Consider the following 6,779-nt stretch of genomic DNA (forward strand, 5'->3'; position numbering starts at 1 on the left):
ATGTATGTATATATATATATATATATGTGTATATATATATATATATATATATATATATATATATATATGTATATGTGTGTATATATATATATATGTGTGTATATTTATGTGTGTGTGTGTATATATATATATTTATATATATATATATATTGTGTGTGTATATGTTACTCATCAGTTACTCAGTACTTGAGTAGTTTTTTCACAACATACTTTTTACTTTTACTCAAGTAAATATTTGGGTGACTACTCCTTACTTTTACTTGAGTAATAAATCTCTAAAGTAACAGTACTCTTACTTGAGTACAATTTCTGGCTACTCTACCCACCTCTGCTCATGACACATTATCTGTATGTGATATTGGCTGCATTTCAGATAGTTGTTTGTGTGCCATGTTGTTCCAGACCACAGCAAACATTACCTAGCTTGCCAAAGATTGTAATAAATCCATCAGAGGAAGACAGTCTTTTTTCTGCAACATCAAGGTATATGTTGACGCTTACATAGGTCTGGTGATAATGTTCCCCTTTAACAAGACCAACATTGCCGTGCAGGAGATGCAAAATGCCATTTTTTCCACTTGTAAATGTGTTTTTTGTGTGCAGCTCTGCGATGTTAGAGGAGGTCCAAGATGGTATGGACAGCGTTACCCTAAGTCCTGCCACAGCTCGACAGGTCACCATCCAGCGACACCCTACTCAAGGCTTCGGCTTCATCGCAGGCAGCCAAAGGCCCGTCATTGTACGCTCAGTCTCTGCCGGTTAGTGTGTGCGTATGAGAGAAAAGAAGCTACAAAAAGAGTGCATTGCAGTGTCTGAATTTGTATGCTGGGTTTGTGTTGCGTGCAGACGGACCCTCCTTTGGTAAGCTTCTCCCCGGAGATCAGATCTTGGCCATTAACGAGGAGACGGTGAGCGACGCGCCCCGAGAGAGAGTCATAGACCTTGTAAGGTAGCATCCTTTACTGTCCCAGGAGGGAGGGAAGAATGGAGGGAGAACTAGGGTGCATCTTAGGAGCCAGGGGGACAAGCTGTGATCAAGTAATAGTGACGAGCAAAGGGAACGCAGGTAAAAAGGAAATGGCTATAAAAAGGAACACACTGTTTCTTACCGCAAGTGATACATGACCGCATGAGCAGAAAAAACGGTGGATGAGTCAGTCCTTTCACCGCTGAAGGACAGAGAGGAAATGGCAGATAGAAAGTGGTGGAGCTCTCAGAACACTGCTGCTGCACACGGCGTTACCTAACCCACTCCACTCTCTCTTGTCTTCCCTTAGACGCTGCAAAGACTCTATTGTTCTCACTGTGCTGCAGCCGCATCAGGTACGTGCAAGTTCCCCTCGCTGGCTCTTTATGCAGTCATTAACAGTCATTGTCCATCAGAAAGAAGGAAACATAGGGCCTGATTTACTAAGATCCTACAAACCCCGTTTCCATATGAGTTGGGAAATTGTGTTAGATGTAAATATAAACGGAATACAATGATTTGCAAAGCATTTTCAACCCATATTCAATTGAATGCACTACAAAGACAAGATATTTGATGTTCAAACTCATAAACTTTTTTTTTTTTTTGCAAATAATAATTAACTTAGAATTTCATGGCTGCAACACGTGCCAAAGTAGTTGGGAAAGGGCATGTTCACCACTGTGTTACACCACCTTTTCTTTTAACAACACTCAATAAACGATTGGGAACTGAGGAATCTAATTGTTGAAGCTTTGAAAGTGGAATTCTTTCCCATTTTTGTTTTATGTAGAACTTCAGTCGTTCAACAGTCCGGGGTCCTCGCTGTCGTATTTTACGCTTCATAATGCGCCACACATTTTCGATGGGGGACAGGTCTGGACTGCAGGCGGGCCAGAAAAGTACCCGCACTATTTTTTTACGAAGCCATGCTGTTGTAACACGTGCTGAATGTGGCTTGGCATTGTCTTGAAAAATACGGCGCTTAGATGGCAGCATATGTTGCTCCAAAACCTGTATGTACCTTTCAGCATTAATGTTCCTTCACAGATGTGTAAGTTACCCATGCCTTGGGCACAAATGCACCCCCATACCATCACAGATGCTGGCTTTTCAACTTTGCGTCGATAACAGTCTGGATGGTTCGCTTCCCCTTTGGTCCGGATGACACGATGTTGAATATTTCCAAAAACAATTTGAAATGTGGACTCGTCAGACCACAGAACACTTTTCCACTTTGCATGAGTCCATCTTAGATGATCTCGGGCCCAGAGAAGCCGGCGGCGTTTCTGGATGTTGTTGATAAATGGCTTTCGCTTTGCATAGTAGAGCTTTAACTTGCACTTACAGATGTAGCGACCAACTGTATTTAGTGACAGTGGTTTTCTGAAGTGTTCCTGAGCCCATGTGGTGATATCCTTTAGAGATTGATGTCGGTTTTTGATACAGTGCCGTCTGGGGGATCGAAGGTCACGGTCATTCAATGTTGGTTTCCGGCCATGCCGCTTACGTGGAGTGATTTCTCCAGATTCTCTGAACCTTTTGATGATATTATGGACCGTAGATGTTGAAATCTCTAAATTTCTTGCAATTGCACTTTGAGAAACGTTGTTCTTAAACTGTTTGACTATTTGCTCACGCAGTTGTGGACAAAGGGGTGTACCTCACCCCATCCTTTCTTGTGAAAGACTGAGCATTTTTTGGGAAGCTGTTTTTATACCCAATCATGGCACCCACCTGTTCCCAATTAGCCTGCACACCTGTGGGATGTTCCAAATAAGTGTTTGATGAGCATTCCTCAACTTTATCAGTATTTATTGCCACCTTTCCCAACTTCTTTGTCACGTGTTGCTGGCATCAAATTCTAAAGTTAATGATTATTTGCAAAAAAAAAAATGTTTATGAGTTTGAACATCAAATATGTTGTCTTTGTAGCATATTCAACTGAATATGGGTTGAAAATGATTTGCAAATCATTGTATTCCGCTTATATTTACATCCAATACAATTACCCAACTCATATGGAAACAAGGTTTGTAAATACAGCCTGTGCAAACTATTAAAACTGTGTGTACTATTAGTGGGCGTGTTGCAGGTGATCTACTAAGACTGCGTGTACAATTGATAACAAGTGCAGACCGCCTTATTTGAATGAGGATTTTGCGTGGCTGTCGCCATGGAGACACTCATTTATTTGCAAAATATGCTCCAGCCTAGTGTTCTCCCAATACCAATATTTTGATACCGGTACCAAAATTGTTTCGATACTTTTCGGTACTTTTCTGAATAAAGGGGACCACAACAAAATGGCATTATTGGCTTTATTTTAACAAAAAATCTTATGGTACCATATTTTCCGGATTAAAAATCGCTCCGGAGTATAAATTGCACTGGCCGAAAATGCATAATAAAGAAGGAAAAAAACATATATAAGTCACACTGGAATATAAGTCGCATTTTTGGGGGAAATGTATTTGATAAAAGCCAACACCAAGAATAGACATTTGAAAGGCAATTTAAAATAAATAAAGAATAGTGAACAACAGGCTGAATAAGTGTACGTTATATGAGGCATAAATAACCAACTGGTATGTTAACGTAACATATTATGGTAAGAGTCATTCAAATAACTATAACATATAGAACATGCTATACGTTTACCAAACAATCTGTCACTCCTAATCGCTAAATCCCATGAAATCTTATACGTCTAGTCTCTTACGTGAATGAGCTAAATAATATTATTTGATATTTTACGATAATGTGTTAATAATTTCACACATAAGTCGCTCCTGAGTATAAGTCGCACCCCCGGCCAAACTATGAAAGAAACTGCGACTTATAGTCCGAAAAATACGGTACATTAAACATATGTTTCCTTTTGCAAGTTTGTCCTTAAACAAAATAGTGAACATACAAGACAACTTGTCTTTTAGTAGTATGTAAACAAACAAAGGCTCTTAATTAGTCTGCTGACGTATGCAGTAACATGTTGTGTCATTTTCCATTTTATTATTTTGTCAAAATTATTAAGGACAAGTGGTAGAAAATGAATTATTAATCTACTTGTTCATTTACTGTTAATATCTGCTTACTATATCTTTTAACATGTTCTATCTACACTTCTGTTCAAATGTAATAATCACTTATTATTCTGTTGTTTGGATACTTTACATTAGTTTTGGATGATACCACAAATTTGGGTATCAATCCGATACCAAGTCGTTACAGGATCATACATTCAAATATTCATAATGTGTCCAGGGACATATTTCCTGAGTTTATAAACATATTATATATATTTTTTTTAAACGACAGAAGATGTGATGCCAAAAAATATCGACATATTCATAGTAGTATAGACTAGATACGCTACTGTACTTGGTATCATTACAGTGGATGTTAAGTGTAGATCCACCAATGGTGTTTGTTTATATTGTGACGCCGGTGAGCTGCAGGGATGATACTTGTAAGAAATGTACTTTATTTGTTGCCATGGAGGCGAAGATTAGTGATTTAGAAGTAGCTAAAACACTTCCGACTGCGGCTGGATGTTAGCCGCTAGCTAGCGGTGGACCGTTACTTTTCAGAGGCGGTATAGTACCGAATATGATTCATTAGTATCGCGGTACTATACTAGTACCAGTATACTGAACAACCTTACTCCAGCCTGTAGGGTTTTGCTATGTTGAGAAACCGAGCACACAAATATAATCTGTACCAGTTTCTCTGGGCTATTAAGAAGCTCAATCTATGCAACAGAATCTATTATTAGCACACCGAAGGCATGTACCGTATTTTTCGGGACTATAAGGCGCACTTAAAATCCTTTCATTTTATCAAAACTCGACAGTGGGCCTTATAACCCGGTCCGCCTAATGTACAGAATAATTCAGGTTGTGCTTACCGACCTCGAAGCAATTTTATTTGGTACATGGTGTAATGATAAGTGTGACCAGTAGATGGCAGTCACACATAAGAGATACGTGTAGACTGCAATGTGACTCGAGTAAACAACACTTTAAATGTTCCATTGAAAATAAAGAACATTACACACGGCACTCGAAAAATCTGTCAAAATGTTTTAGTACGACTTTGAGAGCCGCATTGCTTGATGGATTGTCGGTCCATTACAGCTACCGAAGTCATAGATACAAGTATTACTATGGTGTGTTTATAAGGACCGCAAAATGGCACCCATTAGCAGACATATTATCGGGCGTTTTTTTTCACAATATTATGCAAAAGCAACTTTTCTTACCTTCTGGTACTTGCTGATGTGTATTTGAGATCTGCATAAGTCCTGAATATTTGCGCACATCTGACACTGTAGTCCGTAGAGATGCGCGGTTTGTGGACACAACCGCGGAGTCCGCGGATTATCCGCGGGTCGGGCGGTTGAAATAAAAAAAAATTAGATTTGAAATAGATTCAGGCGGGTGGCAGGTAAACCAATTCGGAAATATATATACATAGTTAAATGTTGTTACCCACATACAAAAAACGAGCAGGCACCTGCAGCATGCCAAAACAGAAGAAGAAAAAAAAAAGAGATGGCAACGCCGGCAGCAAACGTGGTACGCGACAAACTAAAAAAGGGAATACTAAAGACCAGGGGGAAAAAAGGCCAAAAAAGTTCAGCGTGGACTTTTATGAGGTTGTAAATCAGGATGATAGTAATGCTGGCTACGTGATTTGCAAGAGCTGCGACGCTGTTTATGTCTACGACAGTCACAAAACCGGGACATCTAACATGGTGCATCACATTTGTGCAAAACCCCGAACCTCCACAAACACCCTGAGCATGAGCAGTTTCGTCCGCCGTGATCCCAGAAGAGTGCCACAGGATGTTAAAACAAGATAGAACGCAGCTGCCTGCAGCAGTTTGAGCGGCGCGAGTGCGCTTGGAGGTGCGCTCAGCGCGACTCCCAGATGATTGCGCACTGGTGTGCGTCTGGGCCGTGACAGCGTGGCACGCATTGAATGTCTCTGCTGGATTGGATCAGTCTCCTTTCTTTAACAGGCAAAAGCTTTATAACCTCACTAATGCCTTGCATCGTCTATATTAGATATATAACAACGGGCGGGTGCGGTTTTGATTAAATGTTAGTTCGGGTGGATGGCGGATGGTTGACGACTTTTGTGATGCGGTTGCGGATGAAATAATTGCCTATCCGCGCATCTCTAGTAGTCCGTGCCGATACCATAGTCGATAAGCTTTTTCTTTTTCCCTATCTTCTTGTTATGGGACATTCATCCTCTGCTGTTGCCATTTTTAATATAAAGTAGTGTAAAGTTCTCACTTATATCTCGCTATGAAAGCGCTAAAAACTACCGGTGTAGTGAGTTTACATTATTTAACCAAGGAAATTTAGTTATGAGAGAGTTCCGGTCGGACGGTTTTTCACGGGACACGTTTCCGGCGTTATTGCACTAGTGAGCCACGGATGAGGAGATGCTGCTCCATTATTGATTGAAGTAAAGTCTGAATGTCATTAAAACAGTTAGCTCCATCTTTTGACACTTCTTCCACTCCCGTCCTTGCACGCTACACCGCTACAACAAAGATGACGGGGAGAAGACGCTGCCGAAGGTAAATAAGACCGCCCACAAAATGGCACAGCTTGAAGATGATCTGTAAAACATAATCTATGCACCATTTTGACCAAAGAACCACCATTACATGTTATGTAGACCACAAGGAAGTGTTTTCCATTTAGAAAAAAATCATAATGTGACCCCTTTAATGCGCCTTATAATCTGGTGCGCCTTTTGTATGAAAAAAGACCTGAATAGACCCGCTCATCGGCAG

At 40.3% G+C, this 6,779-nt stretch overlaps 1 protein-coding gene across 1 annotated transcript in view; it reads left to right on the forward strand.

The window, feature by feature from the left end:
- Positions 1-717: 717 nt before the first annotated feature.
- Positions 718-6,779, forward strand: part of frmpd3 (FERM and PDZ domain containing 3) — an 86,200-nt gene continuing 80,138 nt past the window's right edge. Inside the window, exons 1-3 of the mRNA XM_061927559.2 lie at positions 718-758; positions 847-908; positions 1,278-1,323. The gene's annotated coding sequence lies outside the window, so the exon portion shown is untranslated. The remainder of the gene's footprint in view (positions 759-846; positions 909-1,277; positions 1,324-6,779) is intronic.

This window comes from Nerophis lumbriciformis, linkage group LG35, assembly GCF_033978685.3.
Source record: "Nerophis lumbriciformis linkage group LG35, RoL_Nlum_v2.1, whole genome shotgun sequence".
NCBI classification, from domain to species: Eukaryota; Metazoa; Chordata; class Actinopteri; order Syngnathiformes; family Syngnathidae; genus Nerophis; species Nerophis lumbriciformis.